The sequence below is a fragment of the Oratosquilla oratoria genome, chromosome 38 (genome assembly GCF_046742065.1).
Source record: "Oratosquilla oratoria isolate Oo_2021 chromosome 38, ASM4674206v1, whole genome shotgun sequence".
Classification (NCBI taxonomy): domain Eukaryota; kingdom Metazoa; phylum Arthropoda; class Malacostraca; order Stomatopoda; family Squillidae; genus Oratosquilla; species Oratosquilla oratoria.
Window position 1 is genome coordinate 39,458,139 of NC_134814.1, and position 24,633 is coordinate 39,482,771.

Sequence of the window (24,633 nt, forward strand, 5' to 3'; positions counted from 1 at the left end):
ACAGAGACGGAGAGACAGAGACGGAGACGGAGAGACAGAGACGGAGACGGAGAGACAAAGACGGGGACGGAGAGACAGAGACGGAGAGACGGAGAGACGGAGAGACAGAGACGGAGACAGAGAGACAGAGACGGAGACGGGAAGACAGAGACGGAGACAGAGAGACAGAGACGGAGAGACAGAGACGGAGACGGAGAGACAAAAACGGAGGCGGAGACAAAGACGGAGACGAAGAGAAAGACGGAGACGGAGAGACAGAGTCGAAGACGGAGAGACAGAGACGGAGACGGAGAGACAGACGGAGACAGAGACGGAGAGATGGACACGGAGAGACAGACGGAGACGGAGAGACAGAGACGGAGACGGAGAGACAGACGGAGACAGAGACGGAGAGACAGAGACGGAGACGGAGAGACAGAGACGGAGACGGAGAGACAGACGGAGACAGAGACGGAGAGACAGACGGAGACGGAGAGACAGACGGAGACGGAGACAGAGACACAGACGGAGACGGAGACGGAGAGACAGACGAAGACGGAGGAGGAAAGACAGACGGAGAGACAGACGGAGACGGAAAGAGAGACGGAGACAGAGACGGAGAGACGGAGACAGAGACGGAGAGACGGAGACAAAGACGGAGAGACAGAGACGGAGAGACAGAGACGGAGACGGAGAGACAGACGGAGACAGAGACGGAGAGATGGACACGGAGAGACAGACGGAGACGGAGAGACAGAGACGGAGACGGAGAGACAGACGGAGACAGAGACGGAGAGACAGAGACGGAGACGGAGAGACAGAGACGGAGACGGAGAGACAGACGGAGACAGAGACGGAGAGACAGACGGAGACGCAGAGACAGACGGAGACGGAGACAGAGACACAGACGGAGACGGAGACGGAGAGACAGACGAAGACGGAGGAGGAAAGACAGACGGAGAGACAGACGGAGACGGAGAGAGAGACGGAGACAGAGACGGAGAGACGGAGACAGAGACGGAGAGACGGAGACAAAGACGGAGAGACAGAGACAGAGACGGAGAGACAGAGACAGAGACGGAGAGACAGAGACAGAGACACAGAATGACAGACAGACAGACAGACATATAGATGGAGAGAGAGATACGCAAACGACCCAACCCCTCATTACTTCACGGGTCACGTGCAAGTGAATAGAATGGCCTGGCGGCAGTAGATATGAAAGAATGAGTATTAGTCCATGGGCCAGGAGGGTCCACCGTGCACCCCCCCCCCCACAACAATATATGATGCCCACAGCAATATTTTGAGATCAACGACTCATTAGTGGCCATTTTCAAAATGGCCGCCGGCCTAACTCAAAAAATCACGTTTTCGCCTATAACTTTCCTTCTATGACAGATAGAGACATGGTTTCGGTGTCTTTACTTATGTTTTCGAGTACCAGCAATCCAATAATGCATCTCAGAACACTCTATCACGTTTACCTTATTTCTAAATTTGAAGAAAAAAAACTCGATTTTGGGCCTTATCGGGCCACATTTTAGTGATCCTGTAGTACAATACACAAAGTGCAAGATTTTATTCAGCATAGTTACTGTTTAGAAATTACAATTTATCTTCTTATTGTTTTACAGTAAACAGTCTATCCTGAACGAACATGGCATCCAAGAAGCGCAAGAGGGATGAGAGTGTGGCAGGTGCTTCTTCCAAAACTGAACATTGCATTATACATTACAGAGACAGTTCATCAGGACCATTGACAACACTGACAGAAGAGAGACTATCAAAGCTGAAGGAAATCTAAAAGCGGAGATTTTCTGAGCCAGTAGATTCTCCTCATCGGATGTCGTATGTCTGTTTACAAATTCCAGATACAGTCGAGGAAAACCATGGATATCATCGACAATGTTACAAACGGTTCACATCTAATCTAGAAAGACTTTCATCCTCATCGACCTCATCATCATTAACAGAAACTGATGTTTGTAGTCCACGTCCACCAAGATGCCCTTCTGATGGAAGTGAGAAATTAATTTACCCAGACTGCATTTTCTGCCACAAGACCGGCAAAAAAAAAAAAAAAAAAGGTTAAACATGGAGGCAGCTGGACAACTGAACCAACATCATGATTTGAATATGATGGAGGTGCAACCGTTCTCAAAGTTGCAGAGGAACGAAAAGATTTTGAGATGCTGCGAAGGATCAAGGGTTATGACCTTTATGCCTGTGAGTCTCAATACCACAGGAGTTGCAGAGCTAAGTACACAAGAGACCCGTCGTTGTGGCGCAGTAGTGACCCTGAAGCTCTGTCTCAGCAGGCCATGATGGAGGAAGCACACCGCAATGCATTTGCCAGTACTTGTGCCTTTGTTGAAGAAAATGTTATCCACAATAACACTGTTGTCAAGCTAGATTTCTTGAAGGACATTTATGTCCAAGAATTAGCTCGAACCCAGTTTGAAAACACTCAGTACAGATCTGAGAAACTAAAAGCAAAACTTGTTGTGCATTATGTCCAGGAGCATGGTTATGATAACATTCAGGTACGAAGTCCCGACAGTGATGTCTTTTTCGTGCTACTTCATCATGCTGGAAAGTTTGGCGTCAACATCTTGTTTGACACAGGCACTGGGAATAAAAAGAGACTTGTAAACATAGTCCAGATGGCACATGGATATGGTCAACAGTTTTGCACTGCACTGTTGGGTCTCCATGCATTCACCCATTGTGACACAACAAGTGCATTCAAGGGAAGTGGAAAAGTGCGACCAATCAAACTTCTCTTGAAGTCACCTCGAGTCGTTGATGCACTTTCTCAGTTAGGAGACATGTGGGATCCTCCTGAGAGTTTGGTGGATGACTTGGAGGAATTTACCTGTGCCATGTATGACAGAACCCACCACAAGAGTGTTGATGCAGTCCGATATGCTGTTCTGAGTGAGAAGTGTGGAGGACCAGATGGCACTGTCAATGTCGATAGAAATATTGATCTCGGCCAGTTCCCACCATGTAGGAAGTCTCTGTATCAGCATATACAACGCGTGAACTACCAGACTGGCATCTGGAAGTGTGCTGATGTTGCCCTGCCTGTAATACCTGAACCTACAGGACATGGATGGAAATCATCCGATGGCAAAATGACACCACTATGGTTTGATGGACCAGTTGTGACAGAAGATGTTGCTTCTGAAGATGATGCCATTGCTAATGACGAAGAAATGACTTCTGATGATGAGATGGAACTAAGTGACATAGATGAATATGTCATGTCAAGTAACAGTGATGATGACAGTTATTAAGTTTGTTGGATTGTCCAGGCTTCAAGAGAATCATGTTTCGTGCACTATGATTTCTATGATGCTGCCAATGCTTTATAAATGTTCTAATTGTCTCACCTTAAATGAGAATGTACTGGTTTCTAGCTGTTTGAAAATTATTGGAAAAATTATGTTTTCTCTTGTCTTTTTGTATGTGATTTCCCTGTAAGGTTAAAGAAAGAAATCCAAATTTGTACATGAAATGAATTATTTTCAAAATTTGGGAATAAGGTAAACGTGATAGAGTGTTCTAAGATGCATTATTGGATTGCTGGTACTCGAAAACATAGGTAAAGACACCGAAACCATGTCTCTATCTGTCATAGAAGGAAAGTTATAAGCGAAAACGTGATTTTTTGAGTTACGCCGGTGGCCATTTTGCGGAGACGGAGACGGAGAGACAGACGGAGACGGAGAGAGAGACGGAGAGACAGAGACAGAGACAGAGACGGAGAGACAGAGACGGAGAGACAGAGACACAGACACAGACTGACAGATAGAGAGAGAGATACGCAAACGACCCAACCCATCATTACTTCATGGGTCACGTCCAAGTGAATAGAATGGCCTGGCGGCAGTAGATATGAAAGAATGAGTATCGTCCACAACGAAATGTTTCCACACTGCGGAGTAGAAGGGCATTATTTCTCTAATCTCATTACTAACCAGAATGATGATAAAGTTGGTAAGAGACTTTCAGAATTAATCAAGAATCTATGTTCCCTCTGCCAGGGAATAATTTGTCTTTTGATCTTTTCCGTATGATGCTTTTTACTAAACAAGATGCAATGTTCCTATCTAACCTAATTTTCATTTTTTTAGTGTCATTTTTGTGTATTCATATGTATCTATATGCATGAGCGCTAATATACAAGAATACGTTCAATTGTTGTGAACGACCTTGGTAAACGTCAATGCGTATGTGAACGTGTTCAGCGAACATGGGAACGTAATCTGGTTTGTTCAGTATTTCAAGCACGAACACAGGAGGCGCTTCAGAACACAGAAGAAGATTGTCCAGAGCGATCTCCCGAGAATCAAAAATGTTTTTCGAATTTTTGATTTCCTTTGTCAAGGAGCTTTGGGAGGCTTGGACCCGAGGACTGCAAGAGGCGAAGGCCAAGTGTCAGAAGGCCTGGAATTGGGTTCGGGGCTGCGTAGAGGGACAGCTCCCCGAAGAAGACCGAGACCCGGTTCTTGAAGACCCAGGAAGCCCATCACACCAGACCCAAAAGGAACCAGGAAGCCTGAAGAAGTGTTTCAGAGGAACGGAATCCAATGCCAGTGATGAAGATTCTTCCTCGAAGAAGACAACACAGGAGGTTAAGGATTCCAGAAACACATTTCCAGAAGGAAGACGATGTGGAGGTCAACGTGGTGGCCCTTCTCAGCGAAAGAACTACGTAAACACTCGGTGCCATTATATCCATCAGCTGCAGAGCTTCAATGACCAATACAGAAGACTCTATGCGCGGGGCGTGAGTACCACACAGCCAATGAACCTCTCCAACTACCAGGCATTCCAGGGCTACGTGCACAACTACGGCCAAAGAGGCTTCAACGGAAGGAGAGCACACTGCAGCAACTTTGGTTATTACTGAAGCAGCAGCAGGCATTCAACGCTTAAATGTTCTACAAATTTTGTTTCCTTTAAAATGGTCACCAGTCTCCGGTTCTAAGAAACCTCATCAGAACAGTTTCTCTACGGCGTAAATAAAGCCCAAAGACTAAGAAAGTCCAGAAAGCACGACAAGGTCCAGAAATAAGTATCAAAAATCGTTTTGGATGAAGCTTCAAAAACCCTAATTAGGGTAAAGGAAATAGTCCCATTTTCACATGCATATACATGGAATCATGTACTATGTGTGTGTGTGTTTACTTAATTATACTTACTAAGTCACAGCATATAGTAAAATGGCTCTCCTAGAATTCGGTCTCGTTTTCCACAAACATCATAATTAGTTTCAAAATTTCCTATGGTTTTAGATTAGACCACTATATTCTCCATCAGGGGCCTGGGACGCGTGCCAAAACTTAGGACCTGACAAGGTTGACCCTAGAACCCTGGAAATTTTTGGAGAAGAAAAAGCAATACTATAGAAACAAAAAGTCTAGTGATTGCAAATGAATAACTTTCATTATCAGCATTTAGCGATTTTATTCAGCTGGAGGCTACTCTAGCAGTAATCAAGACGCCATCTTGCCCCGAGACTGGCCCCGGGACTGAATGAAATCACCCGTTCATAGTTGGTGCGATATCTTCAATTCGCCCCACGCTTCCGATTATGCACTGGTGGCGTCATCAGAAGCAAGCTGGTCTCGCATACCCTCAGTTGTGGGTTCGATTCCCGCATTTCTCTCCGATTCCCAGCAGTGACTGTCACCTGCCCAAAAAGTCTCTAAAGTGCATAACAATGCAAAGGTGATGGCTTCTTCGGTCGTAGCTACTCGGTGCCTCCCAGCGTAGACACCTCACCACCACAGTATCGAAAAAGCTACTAGTACGATCACGAGACAAATGCTTCTCTGCTGACGAGGATACAACCTTGTCTGTAATTATCATAACTACCCTTCCGTATGTCCTCTGAAATGGTAGGATGAATTGAACCTAGCTTTGTTCACATGATGATGATGCTTTTCTTATTTGAAACGAGTTTAACGTTGATGTTAATTTGAATTCTTTATCAGCATAAAAGGCGACCAAATGGGCGGAGAAAAAGGACTGTGGAGCATCCTTTATGTATTTTCCCCCGACGAAGAGTCGAATCAAGCCTTGACCATTCCTCTTACTAGTCATGTGTGTGTGTGCGTGTGTTTTTTGATATGGACCTATCGTATGTGAGGTAATTCAATGGTTTCTGCAATGCCTGAGGAGAATCAGAGACTTTGTTCTATTATATTCTGCCTTTTACATTCCCTAATTAGAGGAGTTAAATCAAGCCTTGACCATTCCTCTTACTAGTCATGTGTGTGTGTGCGTGTGTTTTTTGATATGGACCTATCGTATGTGAGGTAATTCAATGGTTTCTGCAATGCCTGAGGAGAATCAGAGACTTTGTTCTATCGTATTCCCTAATTAGAGGAGTCGAATCAAGTCTTGACCATTCCTCTCACAAGTAGAAAACAGTTGGTGTGCGTGTGTTTTTTGGTATGGACCTATCGTATGTGAGTTAATTCAATGGTTTCTACAATGCCTGAGCAAAAATCAGAGACTTTGTTCTATTATATTCTGCCTTTTACATTCCCTAATTAGAGGAGTCGAATCAAATCTTGACTATTCCTTTTACTAGTAGAAAAACATTTGGTATGTGTGTGTGCGTGTGTTTTTTGGTATGGACCTATCGTATGTGAGGTAATTCAATGGTTTCTACAATGCCTGAGCAGAATCAGAGACTTTGTTCTATCATATTTTGCCTTTTACATTCCCTAATTATGAAGCGGCCTTGCTGTGGATGTGCTGTGTCTTGCGACACTGCTTCTAACCCAGGGCAGTGGACAGGATGCAGGGATGACCGGTATTCCATGTGGTGCCAAGATGAGAGGGAGGGAGGAGGGTGGAGGGGAGTGGAATATATAGGAAATGGAATGGGCGGGAGTTGTTTCTATGCCTTTTTCTTTTTGGCTACCCCCCGTGTAGGAGAAAAAAGTCTTTGGTATATGTATGTATGTATGTAATTAGAATGAAGGTCATTTTTGTTTCTTTTTCTAATAATTGCCATGAGTGGAAAGCAAAACATATGAACAGCTGGGAGTCCACTGTTTCCCCTTCCTCCATGAAATTGTCATTAGGAAATGTATCACTTCCCAGGTATCAGAAATTGTCCAACTTCCTGTGTACGAGAGAAAATGTCGCTTTACTTTGTATGTTTGTAAAAAAAGTCTGATTTCTTTTACTTGCTGATGATGCATGCAAGTTTGATACATTATTTCCTTCATTTCTTATAATTTTAAGATTGAATACTAAGACTTTTTAATACTACTGAAAGTTGACTAATTTTATCCATGTGTCTGCGACCCTAACAACTTTGTTATCTCTTGTTATATTTAAAAAAAATCTCATTTTCTCATATTCTAAATTGATTATCTTTTATCACTATGTTAACGTCATTCACCTCTGCCTTCCTACCTATCATTACGGGGAATGTCCAACATTTGCGGATGAAAACGCAGCTACAACAAAACAACAATCTGTTGAATTGGTCTGAGTGAACATGAGGGTCGCTTACATGCCCCTTCGGAACCGTTACAATAACGTTAATAAACGTTACAGTAACGTTAATAATATATAGTAAATTTCACCGGTACCTGTAGTTCTTCAGACATATTTTTCTTGTAAACTGTTTATCTAATACCTTCAGTATGGTGATGACCCTCAGTTAAGCAAACTGACACAGCATTAACCAAATAAATCCTGTAAAGTAACCACATGTCAGAGTTTCGTCGCGAACTTTTAATCTCTTCATTCCGATTGCGCCACCTCGACTGAATGTTATCGAAAACGTTAACCAGAATAGCATCATTACATATCGCCACACAGTCGAAGGCTTACACATATACTCGATGTGTAGTCTGGCATCAGGCAAACACCAAACTGCCACATTCAATCCAAAGCGCCTCTCGCAGTACCAAACCGTCAAGGCAAACTTGAGGAAGCCTATATACCAGTGTCCAGGTAATCATCCCCATGACGAACAGGTAAGACTAGTAGAGGGGTTCTAGTAGGGGGTGAGAAAGAGTGAAAGGGTGTCTGTAGTGCAAAGAGGTTTGGGTGGTGGGTGGGGCATAGGGGCAGGGGTCATAATTTTCTTTTTTTTTATTCTAATTTTTTTTATTGTCTTTATTTCGGGCTGTTTTGAGCCCGTGATGAGGGGGCGGGGGTCACAATGAATGAAGAATAGAGAATCCCTCACAGCCACAGTGTCCAGAACCACCCGCTGGAGGAGGCGGATGTGCTTATAAATGAATAAATAAACAAACATATAGAGATAGGGAGATAGATAGATACATAGATAGATAGATAGAGAGATAGAGAGAAGGATACATAGATAGAGAGATAGATAGAGAGAGAGATAGAGAGATAGACAGATAGATATATAGATGGTGAGATAGATAGAGAGATAGAGAGATTGATTGATAGAGATATAGAGATATGGAAATATAGATGTAGAGATAAAGATATAGATATAGAGATATAGATATAAAGATATAGATATAGAGATATAGATATGTAAATATATATATATATATAGATAGATATCTATATAGATATATAGAATATAGATACATATAGAAATGGATATAGAGATAAATAGAGATACAGTAGATAGAGAAAGAGATAAATGTAGAGACAGAGACAGAGACAGAGATAAATATATAGAAAGAGAGATACAGATACAGAGACAGATATAGAGATATACATAGATAGAGACATATATATAGATATAGAGATAGAGACAGATAGATAGAGATAGATATAGATAGATATAAAGATAGAGCCAGAGATAGATATAGAGATAGTTATAGAGATAGAGACAGAGATAGAGATAGAGACAGTGGAGAGATATAGAGATAGATATAGATAGATATAAAGATAGAGACATATATAGAGATAGTTATAGAGTTAGAGACACAGATAGAGATAGAGACAGTGGAGAGATATAGATATAGGTATAGAGACAGAGACAGACAGAGACAGAGAGAGACAGAGAGAGACAGAGACAAGACAGAGACACAGACAGAGACAAAGACAGAGACAGACAGAGAGACAGAAAGATAGAGAGACAGAGAGAGACAGAGAAAGAATGACAGACAGAGACAGAGACAGAGACACAGACAGACAGACAGACAGACAGAGATAGAGATAGAGAGACAGAGAGAGGGAGAGAGAGAGAGAGAGATGCACAAACCACCCAATCCACTAATCCCATCATTACTTCAAGGTTCACGTCCAAGTGAATGAAATAGCCTAGCGGCAGTAGATACGAAAGAATGATTACCGTCCACTACGAAATGTTTCCACACGTCGGAATAGATGGGCATGGTTTCTCTAGTCTCATTTCTGACCAGAATGGTATTAGAGTTGGCAAGATTCTTTCAGAATTAATCACGAATCTATGTTCCCTCTGCCAGGGAATAATTTGTCTTTTGATCTTCTCCGTATGATGCTTTTTAATAAACAAGATACAATGTTCCTATTTAACCTAATTGTCATTTTTTTTTGTGTCATTTTTGTGTATTCATATGTATCTATATGCATGAACGCTAATATACAAGAATACGTTCAGTTGTGAACGACCTTGGTAAACGTCAATGCGTATTTGAACGTGTTTAGTGAACATGGGAACGTAATCTGGTTTGATCAGCATTTCAAGCACGAGCACAGGAGGCGCTTCAGAAAAGAGAAGAAGATTGTCCAGAGCGATCTCCCGAGAATCAAAAATGTTTTTGGCATTTTTGATTTCCTTTGTGAAGGAGCTTTGGGAGGCTTGGACCCAAGGACTGCAAGAGGCGAAGGCCAAGTGTCAGAAGGCCTGGACTTGGGTTCGGGGCTGCGTAGAGGGACAGCTCCCCGAAGAAGACCGAGACCCGGTTCTTGAAGACCCAGGAAGCCCATCACACCAGACCCAAAAGGAACCAGGAAGCCTGAAGAAGTGTTTCAGAGGAACGGAATCCAATGCCAGTGATGAAGATTCTTCCTCGAAGAAGACAACACAGGAGGTTAAGGATTCCAGAAACACATTTCCAGAACGAAGACGATCTGGAGGTCAACGTGGTGGCCCTTCTCAGCAAAAGAACCACGTAAATACTCGGTGCCATTATATCCATCAGCTGCAGAGCTTCAATGACCAATACAGAAGACTCTATGCGCGGAGCTTGAGTGCCACACAGCCAATGAACCTCTCCAACTACCAGGCATTCCAGGGCTACATTCATAACTACGGCCAAAGAGGCTTCAACGGAAGGAGAGCACAACGCAGCAACTTTGGTTATTACTGAAGCACCAGCACTCCAGTACGCAGGCATTCAACGCCAAAAGGTTCTACAAATTGTGTTTCCTTTAAAATGGTCACCAGTCACCTGTACTAAGAAACCTCGCCAGAACAGTTTCTCTACGACGGAAATAAAGCCCAAAGACTAAGAAAGTCCAGAGAGCACGACAAGGTGCAGAAAAAAGTATCAAAAATCCTTTTGGGTGGAGCTTCAAAAACATAATAATTAGTTTCAAAATTTCTTCTGGTTTTAGATTAGACCACTATATTCTCCATCAGGGACCTGGCACACGTACCAAAACTTAGCACCTGACAAGGTTGACCTTAGAACGGAGGAAATTTTTGGAGAAGAAAAAGCAATACCATAGAAAAAAAAAAAAAGTCTAGTGGTTGCAAATGAATAACATTCATTGTTATCAGCATTTAGTGCTTTTATTCAGCTAGAGGCTACTCTAGCAGTAATCAAGACGCCATCTTGCCCCGAGACTGGCCCCGGGACTGAATGAAATCGCCTGTTCATAGTTGGTGCGATATCTCTAAAACGCCCCACGCTTCCGATTAGGCGCTGGTGGCGTCATCGTAAGCACGCTGGTCTCGCATACCCTCAGTTGTGGGTTCGAATCCTGCATTTCTCTCCGATTCCCAGCAGTGACTGTCACCGGCCCAAAAAGTCTCTAAAGTGCATAACAATGCAAAGGTGACGGCTTCTTCGGCCGTAGCTACTCGGCGCCTCCCGGCGTAGACACCTCACCACTACAGTATCGAAAAAGCTACTAGTACGATCACGAGACAAATGCTTATCTACTGACGAGGATACAACCTTGTCTGCAATTATCATAACCACCCTTCCGTATGTCCTCTGAAATGGTAGGATGAATTGAACCTAGCTTTGTTCACGTGATGATGATGCTTTTCTTATTTGAAACGAGTTTAACGTTGATGTTAATTTGAATAATTTATCAGCATAAAAGGCGACCAAATGGGAGGAGAAAAAGGACTGTGGAGCATCCTTTATGTATTTTCCCCCGACGATGAGTCGAATCAAGTCTTGACCATTTCTCTTACTAGTAGAAAAACAGTTGGTATGTGTGTGTGTGTGTGTGTGCGTGTTTTTTTCATATGGACCTAACGTATGTGAGGTAATTTAGTTGTTTCTACAATGCCTGAGCAGAATCAGAGACTTTGTTCTGTTATAATCTACCTTTTACATTCCCTAATTAGAGGAGTCGAATCAAATCTTGACAATTTCTCTTACTAGTAGAAAAACAGTTGGTATGTGTGTGTGCGCGTGTTTTTTTGATGTGGACCTATCATATGTGAGGTAATTCAATGGTTTCTACAATACCTGAGCAGAATCAGAGGCTTTGTTCTATTATATTCTGCCCTTTACATTCCCTTATTAGAGGAGTCGAATCAAGTCTTGACCATTCCTCTTACTAATAGAAAAACAGTTGGTATGTGTGTGTGCGTGCGTTTTTGATATGGACCTACCGTATGTGAGGTAATTCAATGGTTTCTTTGTTCTATTATATTCTGCCCTTTACATTCCCTTATTAGAGGAGTCGAATCAAATCTTGACTATTCCTTTTACTAGTAGAAAAACAGTTAGTATGTGTGTGTGCGTGTGTTTTTGATATGGACCTATCGTATGTGAGGCAATTCAATGGTTACTACAATGCCTGAGCAGAATCAGAGACTTTGTTCTATCATATTTTGCCTTTTACATTCCCTAATTATGAAGCGGCCTTGCTGTGGATGTGCTGTGTCTTGCGACACTGTTTCTGACCCAGGGCAGTGGACAGGATGCAGGGATGACCCGTCATCCAGGAGGTGCCCAGGTAAGAGGGAGGGAGGAGGGTGGAGGGGAGTGGAATATATAGGAAATGGAATGGGTGGGAGTGGTTTCTATGCCTTTTTCTTCTTGGCTACCCCCGTGTAGGGGAAAAAAGCCTTTGGTATATGTATGTATGTATGTAATTAGAATGAAGGTCCTTTTTGTTCTTTTTTCTAATAATTCCCATGGGTGGAGAGCAAAACATATGAACAGCTGGGAGTCCACTGTTTCCCCTTCCTCCATGAAATTGTCATCAGGAAATGTATCACTTCCGAGGTATCAGAAATTGTCTAACTTCCTGTGTACGAGAGAAAATGTCGCTTTACTTTGTATGTTTGTAAAAAAAAGTCTGATTCTTTTTACTTGCTGATGATGCATGCAAGTTTGATACATTATTTCGTTCATTTATTTGAATTCTAAAATTCAACACTACGACTTTTTAATACTACTGAAAGTTGACTAATTTTATCTGTGTCTCCGACCCTAACAACTTCATTATCTCTTGTTATATTAAAAAAAATATAATTTTCTTATATATTAAATTGATAATCTTTTATCATTATGTTAACGTCATTCACCTCTGCCTTCCTACCTATCATTACGGGGAACGTCCAACATTTGCGGATGAAAACGCAGCTACAACAAAACAACAATCTGTTGAATTGGTCTGAGTGAACATGAGGGTCGCTTACATGCCCCATCGGAACCGTTACAGTAACGTTAATAAACGTTACAGTAACGTTAATGATATACAGTAAATTTCACTGGTACCTGTAGTTCTTCAGACTTATTTTTCTTGTATACTGTTTATCTAATACCTTCAGTATGGTGATGACCCTCAGTTAAGCAAACTGACACAGTATTAACCAAATAATTCCTGTAAAGGAACCACATGTCAGAGATTCGTCGCGAACTTTTAATCTCTTCATTCCGGTCACGTCACCTCGACTGAATGTTATCGAAAATGTTAACCAGAATAATATCATTACATATCGCCACACAGTCGAAGGGATACACGCATACTCGATGTGTCTGGCATCAGGCAAACACCAAACTGCCACATTCAATCCAAAGCGCCTCTAGCAGTACCAAACCGTCAAGGCAAACTTGAGGAACCCTATATACCAGTGTCCAGGTAATCATCCCCATTACGAACAGGTAAGACTAGTAAAGGGGTTCTAGTAGGGGGTGAGAAAGGGTGAAAGGGTGTCTGCAGTGCAAAGAGGTTTGGGTGGTGGGTGGGGCATAGGGGCAGGGGTCATAATTTTTTTTTTTGTCTTTTTTTTTTTTGTCTTTATTTCGGGCTCTTTTGAGCCCGTGATGAGGGGGCGGGGGTCACAATGAATGAAGAATAGAGAATCCCTCACAGCCACAGTGTCCAGAACCACCCGCTGGAGGAGGCGGATGTGCTTATAAATGAATAAATAAACAAACATATAGAGATAGAGAGATAGATAGATACATAGATAGATAGATAGAGAGATAGAGAGATAGATACATAGATAGAGAGATAGATAGAGAGATAGAGAGATAGATAGAGAGAGAGGTAGATAGATTGATTGATGGAGATATAGAGATATGTAAATATAGATGTAGAGATAAAGATAGAGATATAGATATAAAAATATAGATATAGATATATAGAGATATAGATATAAAGATATAAATATATATATAGAGATATATATATGTAAATATATATATATATATAATATATATATATATATGTAAATATAGATATAGATAGATATTTATATATATATATATATAGAAATATAGATATATATAGAAATGGATATATAGATAAATAGAGATACAGTAGATAGAGACAGAGATAAATGTAGAGACAGAGACAGAGATAAATATAGAGATAGAGATACAGAGGCAGATATAGAGATATGTATAGATAGAGACATATATAGAGATAGATATAGAGATAGAGTCAGAGACAGAGATAGATATAGATAGATATAAAGATAGAGACAGAGATAGATATAGAGATAGTTATAGAGATAGAGACAGAGATAGAGATAGAGACAGTGGAGAGATATAGATATAGATATAGAGAGAGAGAGAGAGAGACAGAGAGAGACAAAGAGAGACAGAGAGAGAGAGAGACAGACAGAGACAAAGACAGAGACAGACAGACAGTGACAGAGAGAGACAGAGACAGAGAAAGAATGACAGACAGAGACAGAGAGAAACAGACAGACAGACAGTAACAGAGATAGACAGACAGAGAGAGACAGAGACAGACAGACAGACAGATAGACAGAGATAGAGATAGAGAGAGACAGACAGAGAGAGAGAGAGAGAGAGAGAGATGCACAAACCACCCAATCCACTAATCCCATCATAACTTCAAGGTTCACGTCCAAGTGAATGAAATAGACTAGCGGCAGTAGATACGAAAGAATGAGTATCGTCCACTAAGAAACGTTTCCACACGGCGGAATAGATGGGCATGATTTCTCTAGTCTCATTTCTGACCAGAATGTTGGCAAGATTCTTTCAGAATTAATCAAGAATCTATGTTCCCTCTGCCAGGGCTAATTTGTCTTTTGATCTTCTCCGTATGATGCTTTTTACTAAACAAGATGCAATGTTCCTATCTAACCTAGTTTTCATCTATCTTTTTAGTATCATTTTTGTGCATTCATATGTATCTTTATGCATGAGCGCTATTATACAAGAATACGTTCAGTTATTGTGAACGACCTTGGTAAACGTCAATGCATATTTGAACGAGTTCAGCGAACATGGGAACGTAATCTGGTTTGTTCAGCATTTCAAGCACGAGCACAGGAGGCGTTTCAGAAAAGAGAAGAAGATTGTCCAGAGCGATCTCCCGAGAATCAAAAATGTTTTTGGCATTTTTTATTTCCTTTGTCAAGGAGCTTTGGGAGGCTTGGACCCAAGGACTGCAGGAGGCGAAGACCAAGTGTCAGAAGGCCTGGACCTGGGTTCGGGGCTGCGTAGAGGAACAGAACCCCAAAGAAGACCGAGACCCGATTCTTGAAGACCCAGGAAGCCCATCACACCAGACCCAAAAGGAACCAGGAAGCCTGAAGAAGTGTTTCAGAGGAACGGAATCCAATGCCAGTGATGAAGATTCTTCCTCGAAGAAGACAACACAGGAGGTTAAGGATTCCAGAAACACATTTCCAGAAGAAAGACGATCTGGAGGTCGACGTGGTGGCCCTTCTCAGCGAAAGAACCATGTAAACACTCAGTGCCATTATATCCATCAGCTGCAGAGCTTCAATGACCAATACAGAAGACTCTATGCTCGGAGCGTGAGTACCACACAGCCAATGAACCTCTCCAACTACCAGGCATTCCAGGGCTACGTGCACAACTACGGCCAAGGAGGCTTCAACGGAAGGAGAGCACACCGCAGCAACTTTGGGTATTACTGAAGCAGCAGCACTCCAATCCTCAGGCATTCAACGCCAAAAGGTTCTACAAATTTTGCCTCCTTTAAAATGGTCACCAGTCACCTGTACTAAGAAACCTCGCCAGAACAGTTTCTCTACGACTGAAATAAAGCCCAAAGACTAAGAAAGTCCAGAAAGCACGACAAGGTCCAGAAGAAAAAGTATCAAAAATATTTTTGGGTGAAGCTTCAAAAACCCTAATTAGGGCAAAGGAAAGAGTCCCATTTTCACATGCATGTACATGGAATCATGTACTATATGTGTGTATGTGTGTGTGTGTGTGTGTGTGTGTGTTTACTTAATTATACTTACTAAGTTACAGCATATAGTAAAATGGTTCTCCTAGAATTCGGTCTCGTTTTCTACAAACATCATAATTAGTTTTAAAATATCTTCTGGTTTTAGATTAGACCACTATATTCTCCATCAGGGACCTAGCACACGTACCAAAACTTAACACCTGACACGGTTGACCTTAGAACGGAGGAAATTTTTGGAGAAGAAAAAAGCAATACTATAGAAACAAAAAGTCTAGTGGTAGCAAATGAATAACTTTCATTGTTATCAGCATTTTGCGATTTTATTCAGCTAGAGGCTACTCTAGCAGTAATCAAGACGCCATCTTGCTCTGAGACTGCCCCCGGACGGAATGAAATCGCTTGTTCATAGTTGGTGCGATATCTATAATTCGCCCCACGCTTCCGATTATGTACTGGTGGCGTAATCGTAAGCACGCTGGTCTCGTATACCCTCAGTTGTGGGTTCGATTTCCGCATTTCCCTTCGATTCCCAGCAGTGACTATCACCTGCCCCAACAGTCTCCAAAGTGCATAATAATTCAAAGGTGACGGCTTCGGCCGTAGCTACTCAGCGCCTCCCGGCGTAGACACCTCACCACCACTGTCGAAAAAGCTGCAAGTACGATCACGAGACAAATGCTTATCTACTGACGAGGATACAACCTTGTCTGTAATTATTATAACTACTCTTCCACATGTCCTCTGAAATGGTAGGATGAATGACAAGATATAATGGTTTCAAACTGCCAGGAAGTAGATTTAATTTGGAAATGGGTAGGAACGGCTTCGCCAATCGTGTAGTAAATGAATGGAGCTTTTTGCAGAACCAGTGCAATGTACTACATTTCGAAGATTTAACAATCGTTTAGATAAACACCTAAGCAATATGCTATAATAACTGCAATATATCTTATCTATATATTTATTCTTATTTATCTGTTTATTTTTATGTAATAGTTTATTATCAAATATAGATTGTATTTATTATTTTTCTGTTTGTTTACTGTTGATCATTATTTATCTATTTTTATTATAATTTTATTTATTTACTTATTCATTTATTTACTTATTAATTTGTATTATTTTCCTGCATCCAACTTCGTTATGGACCAAAAGGTCTCCTGTCGGCATGCTCCTCTTTTGTAATCCTTTGTAATCCTTTGTAATTGAACCTAGCTTTGTCTGTCGTTCGGTATTATGGCACGATTTCCTTGGAATGGAAAAAAAGGGCTGGTCGTTCCTGTCTGGAAAGGGAAAGAGGGTCTGTAGGACTACAGAGAATAGATAACTATAAAAATAGATAAATAGATAGATAAATAAGTATATAAACAAATAAGTACATAATAAGATAGATAAAAAGATAGAGAAAGAGAGAGAGAGAGAGAGAGAGAGAGAGAGAGAGAGAGAGAGAGAGAGAGAGAGAGAGAGAGAGAGAGAGAGAGAGAGAGAGAGAGAGAGAGAGAGAGAGAGAGAGAGAGAGAGAGAGAGAGAGAGGGAGAGAGAGAAAGAGGGAGAGAGAAAGGGAGAGAGAGAGAGAGAGAGAGAGAGAGAGAGAGAGAGAGAGAGAGAGAGAGAGAGAGAGAGAGAGAGAGAGAGAGAGAGAGAGAGAGAGAGAGAGAGAGATACGCAAACGACCCAACCCATCATTACTTCACGGGTCACGTCTAAGTGAATAGAATGGCCTAGCGGCAGTAGATACGAAAGAATGAGTACCGTCCAGTACGAAATGTTTCCACACGTCGGAATAAAAGGGCATTATTTCTCCAATCTAATTTCTAACCAGAATGATAATAAAGTTGGCAAGATTCTTTCAGAATTAATCAAGAATCTATGTTCCCTCTGACAGGGAATAATTTGTCTTTTGATATTTTCCGTATGATGCTTTTTAATAACCAAGATGCAATGTTCCTATTTAACCTAATTGTCATTTATCTTTTTAGTGTCATTTTTGTGTATTCATATTTATCTATATGCATGAGCACTAATATACAAGAATACGTTCAGTTGTTGTTAACGACCTTGGTAAACGTCGATGCGTATGTGAACGTGTTTATTGAACATGGGAACGTAATCTGGTTTGTTCAGCATTTCAAGCACAAGCACAGGAGGCGCTTCAGAAAAGAGAAGAAGATTGTCCAGAGCGATCTCCCGAGAATCAAAAATGTTTTTCGCACTTTTGATTTCCTTTGTGAAGGAGCTTTGGGAGGCTTGGACCCAAGGACTGCAAGAGGCGAAGGCCAAGTGTCAGAAGGCCTGGAATTGGGTTCGGGGCTGCGTAGAGGGACAGCTCCCCGAAGAAGACCGAGACCCGGTTCTTGAAGACCCAGGAAGCCCATCACACCAGACCCAAAAGGAACCAGGAAGCCTGAAGAAGTGTTTCAGAGGAACGGAATCCAATGCCAGTGATGAAGATTCTTCCTCGAAGAAGACAACACAGGAGGTTAAGGATTCCAGAAACACATTTCCAGAAGGAAGACGATGTGGAGGTCAACGTGGTGGCCCTTCTCAGCGAAAGAACCACATAAACACTCGGTGCCATTATATCCATCAGCTGCAGAGCTTCAATGACCAATACAGAAGACTCTATGCGCGGGGCGTGAGTACCACACAGCCAATGAACCTCTCCAACTACCAGGCATTCCAGGGCTACGTGCACAACTACGGCCAAAGAGGCTTCAACGGAAGGAGACCACACCGCAGCAACTTTGGTTATTACTGAAGCAGCAGCAGGCATTCAACGCTTAAATGTTCTACAAATTTTGTTTCCTTTAAAATGGTCACCAGTCTCCGGTTCTAAGAAACCTCATCAGAACAGTTTCTCTACGGCGTAAATAAAGCCCAAAGACGAAGAAAGTCCAGAAAGCACGACAAGGTGCAGAAAAAAGTATCAAAAATCGTTTTGGGTGAAGCTTCAAAAACCCTAATTAGGGTAAAGGAAATAGTCCCATTTTCACATGCATATACATGGAATCATGTACTATGTGTGTGTGTGTGTTTACTTAATTATACTTACTAAGTCACAGCATATAGTAAAATGGCACTCCTAGAATTCGGTCTCGTTTTCCACAAACATCATAATTAGTTTCAAAATTTCCTATGGTTTTAGATTAGACCACTATATTCTCCATCAGGGACCTGGCACACGTACCAAAACTTAGCACCTGACAAGTTTGACCTTAGAACGGAGGAAATTTTTGGAGAAGAAAAAGCAATACTATAGAAACAAAAAGTCTAGTGATTGCAAATGAATAACTTTCATTATCAGCATTTAGCGATTTTATTCAGCTGGAGGCTACTCTAGCAGTAATCAAGACGCCATCTTGCCCCGAGACTGGCCCCGGGACTGAATGAAATCATCCGTTCATAATTGGTGCGATATCTTTAAAACGCCCCACGCTTCCGATTAGGCGCTTGTGGCGTTATCAGAAGCAAGCTGGTTTCGCATACCCTCAGTTGTGGGTTCGAATCCCGCATTTCTCTCCGCGTCCCAGCAGTGACTGTCACCTGCCCAAAAAGTCTCTAAAGTGCTTCTTCGGTCGTAGCTACTCGACGCCTCCCAGCATAGACACCTCACCACCACAGTATCGAAAAAGCTACTGGTACGATCACGAGACAAATGCTTCTCTGCTGACGAGGATACAACCTTGTCTGTTATTATCATAACTACCCTTCCGTACGTCCTCTGAAATGGTAGGATGAATTGAACCTAGCTTTGTTCACGTGATGATGATGCTTTTCTTATCTGAAACGAGTTTAACGTTGATGTTAATTTGAATAATTTAGCAGCATAAAAGGCGACCAAATGGGCGGAGAAAAAGGACTGTGGAGCATCCTTTATGTATTTTCCCCCGACGAAGAGTCGAATCAAGCCTTGACCATTCCTCTTACTAGTCATGTGTGTGTGTGCGTGTGTTTTTTGATATGGACCTATCGTATGTGAGGTAATTCAATGGTTTCTACAATGCCTGAGCAAAAATCAGAGACTTTGTTCTATTATATTCTGCCTTTTACATTCCCTAATTAGAGGAGTCGAATCAAATCTTGACTATTCCTTTTACTAGTAGAAAAACATTTGGTATGTGTGTGTGCGTGTGTTTTTGATATGGACCTATCGTATGTGAGGCAATTCAATGGTTTCTACAATGCCTGAGCAGAATCAGAGACTTTGTTCTATCATATTTTGCCTTTTACATTCCCTAATTATGAGGCGGCCTTACTGTGGATGTGCTGTGTCTTGCGACACTGCTTCTAACCCAGGGCAGTGGACAGGATGCAGGGATGACCCGTCATTCAGGTGCCAAGATAAGAGGGAGGGAGGAGGGTGGAGGGGAGTGGAATACATAGGAAATGGAATGGGTGGAAGTGGTTTCTATACCTTTTTCTTTTTGGCTACTCCCCGTGTAGGGGAAAAAAGCCTTTGGTATATGTATGTATGTATGTAATTAGAATGAAGGTCCTTTTTGTTCCTTTTTCTAATGATTCCCATTGGTGGAAAGCAAAACATATGAACAGCTGGGAGTCCACTGTTTCCCCTTCCTCCATGAAATTGTCATCAGGAAATGTATCACTTCCGAGGTATCAGAAATTGTCTAACTTCTTGTGTACGAGAGAAAATGTCGCTTTACTTTGTATGTTTGTAAAAAAAAGTCTGATTCTTTTTACTTGCTGATGATGCATGCAAGTTTGATACATTATTTCGTTCATTTCTTTTAATTCTAAAATTCAACACTACGGCTTTTTAATACTACTGAAAGTTGACTAATTTTATCTATGTGTCTCCGACCCTAGCAACTTCATTATCTCTTGTTATATTAAAAAAAATCTAATATTCTTATATATTAAATTTATGATCTTTTATCATTATGTTAACGTCATTCACCTCTGCCTTTCTACCTATCATTACGGGGAACGTCCAACATATGCGGATGAAAACGCAGCTACAACAAAACAATAATCTGTTGAATTGGTCTGAGTGAACATGAGGGTCGCTTACATGCCCCTTCGGAACCGTTACAATAACGTTAATAAACGTTACAGTAACATTAATAATATACAGTAAATTTCACCGGTACCTGTAGTTCTTCAGACTTATTTTTCTTGTATACTGTTTATCTAATACCTTCAGTATGGTGATGACCCTCAGTTAAGCAAACTGACACAGTATTAACCAAATAAAACCATGTCAGAGATTCGTCGCAAACTTTTAATCTCTTCATTCCGGTCGCGCCACCTCGACTGAATGTTATCGAAAACGTTAACCAGAATAACATCATTACATATGGCCACACAATCGAAGGGATACACGCATACTCGATGTGTAGTCTGGCATCAGGCAAACACCAAACTGCCACATTCAATCCAAAGCGCCTCTAGCAGTACCAAACCGTCAAGGCAAACTTGAGGAAGCCTATATACCAGTGTCCAGGTAATCATCCCCATGACGAACAGGTAAGACTAGTAAAGGGGTTCTAGTAGGGGGTGAGAAAGGTGTGAAAGGTGTCTGCAGTTCATAGAGGTTTGGGTGGTGGGTGGGGCATAGGGGCAAAGGTCAATTTTTTTTTATTTTTTTTTTATTTTTTTTTTTTTTTATTGTCTTTATTTCGGGCTCTTTTGAGCCCGTGATGAGGGGGCGGGGGTCACAATGAATGAAGAATAGAGAGTCCCTCACAGCCACAGTGTCCAGAACCACCCGCTGGAGGAGGCGGATGTGCTTATAAATGAATAAATAAACAAACATATAGAGAGATAGATAGATACATACTGTAGATAGATAGATAGAGAGATAGAGAGATAGATACATAGATAGATAGATAGATAGATAGATAGATAGAGAGATAGATACATAGATAGATAGATAGATAGATAGAGAGATAGATAGAGAGATAGAGAGATTGATTGATAGAGATATGGAAATATAGATGTAGAGATAAAGATATAGATATAGAGATATACATATAAAGATATAGATATAAATATAGAGATATAGATATGTATATATATATATATATATATATATATAGAAATATAGATATATATAGAAATGGATATAGAGATAAATAGAGATACAGTAGATAGAGACAGAGATAAATGTAGAGACAGAGATAAATATAGAGATAGAGAGAGATACAGATACAGAGACAGATATAGAGATATATATAGATAGAGACATATATAGAGATAGATATAGAGATAGAGACAGAGACAGAGATAGATATAGATAGATATAAAGATAGAGACAGAGATAGATATAGAGATAGTTATAGAGATAGAGACAGAGATAGAGATAGAGACAGTGGAGAGATATAGATATAGATATAGAGACAGAGACAGACAGAGACAGAGAGAGACAAAGAGAGACAGAGACAGAGAGAGAGAGAGACAGACAGAGACAAAGACAGAGACAGACAGACAGTGACAGAGAGAGACAGACAGAGACAGAGAAAGAATGACAGACAGAGACAGACAGACAGACAGACAGTAACAGAGATAGACAGACAGAGAGAGACAGAGAGAGACAGAGACAGACAAACAGAGACACAGACAGACAGACAGACAGAGATTGAGATAGAGAGAGAGAGAGAGAGAGAGAGAGAGAGAGAGAGAGAGAGAGAGAGAGAGAGAGAGAGAGAGATGCACAAACCACCCAATCCACTAATCCCATCATTACTTCAAGGTTCACGTCCAAGTGAATGAAATAGCCTAGCGGCAGTACATACGAAAGAATGAGTATCGTCCACTACGAAATGTTTCCACACGGCGGAATAGATGGGCATGGTTTCTCTAGTCTCATTTCTGACCAGAATGGTATTAGAGTTGGCAATATTCTTTCAGAAGTAATCAAGAATCTATGTTCCCTCTGCCAGGGAATAATTTGTCTTTTGATCTTCTCCGTATGATGCTTTTTACTAAACAAGATGCAATGTTCCTGTTTGATCTAATTTTAATTTTTCTTTTTAGTGTCATTTTTGTGTATTCATATGTATCTATATGCATGAGCGCTAATATACAAGAATACGTTCAGTTGTGAACGACCTCAGTAAACGTCATTGCATATGTGAACGTGTTCAGTGAACATGGGAACGTAATCTGGTTTATTCAGTATTTCAAGCACGAGCACAGGAGGCATTTCAGAACACAGAAGAAGATTGTCCAGAGCGATCTCCCGAGAATCAAAAATGTTTTTCGAATTTTTGATTTCCTTTGTCAAGGAGCTTTGGGAAGCTTGGACCCAAGGACTGCAAGAGGCGAAGGCCAAGTGTCAGAAGGCATTGACTTGGGTTCGGGGCTGCGTAGAGGGACAGCTCCCCGAAGAAGACCGAGACCCGGTTCTTGAAGACCCAGGAAGCCCATCACACCAGACCCAAAGGGAACCAGGAAGCCTGAAGAAGTGTTTCAGAAGAAAGGAATCCAATGCCAGTGATGAAGATTCTTCCTCGAGGAAGAGAAGACAGGAGGTTAAGGATTCCAGAAACACATTTCCAGAACGAAGACGATCTGGAGGTCGACGTGGTGGCCCTTCTCAGCTGCAGAGCTTCAATGACCAATACAGAAGACTCTATGCTCGGAGCTTGAGTGCCACACAGCCAATGAACCTCTGCAACTACCAGGCATTCCAGGGCTACGTGCACAACTACGGCCAAAGAGGCTTCAACGGAAGGAGAGCACACCGCAGCAACTTTGGTTATTACTGAAGCAGCAGCACTCCAGTACGCAGGCATTCACCGCCAAAAGGTTCTACAAATTTTGTTTCCTTTAAAATGGTCACCAGTCACCTGTACTAAGAAACCTCGTCAGACCAATTTATTTACGACGGAAATAAAGCCCAAAGACTAAGAAAGTCCAGAAAGCACGACAAGGTCCAGAAAAAAGTCTTAAAAATCTTTTTTGGGTGGAGCTTCAAAAACCCTAATTAGGGCAAAGGAAAGAGTCCCATTTTCACATGCATGTACATGGAATCATGTACTATATATGTGTGTATGTGTTTACTTAATTATATTTACTTAATTAGAGCACATAGTAAAATGGCTCTCCTGGGACTCGGTCTCGTTTTCTACAAACATCATAGTTAGCTTAAAAGTTTCTCCTGGTTTTAGATAAGACCACGATATTCTCCATCAGGGACCTGGCATGCGTGCCAAAACATTACACCTGATAAGGTTGACACTAGAACGCTGGAAATTTTTGGAGAAGAAAAAGTAATACTCTCAAAAAATAACGTCTGGTGGTTGCATATGAATAACTTTTATTGTTATCAGCATTTAGTGATTTTATTCAGCTGGAGGCTACTCTAGCAGTAATCAAGACGCCATCTTACCCCGAGACTGCCCCCGGGACTGAATGAAATCGCCTGTTCATAGTTGGTGCGATATCTATAATTCGCCCCCACGCTTCCGATTATGCGCTGGTGGCGTCATCGTAAACACGGTGGTCTCGCATACCCTCAGTTGTGGGTTCGATTCCCGCATTTCTCTCCGATTGCCAGCAGTAACTGTCACCTGCCCCAACAGTCTCTAAAGTGCAGAACAATGCAAAGGTGATGGCTTCTTCGGTCGTAGCTACTCGGGGCCTCCCGGCGTAAACACCTCACCATCACAGTACCGAAAATGCTACTAGTATGATCACAAGACAAATGCTTATCTACTGACGAGGATAACTTGTCTGTAATTATTATAACTACCCTTCCGCACGTCCTCTGAAATGGTAGGATGAATTGAACCTAGCTTTGTTCACGTGATGATGATGCTATTCTTATTTGAAACGAGTTTAACGTTGATG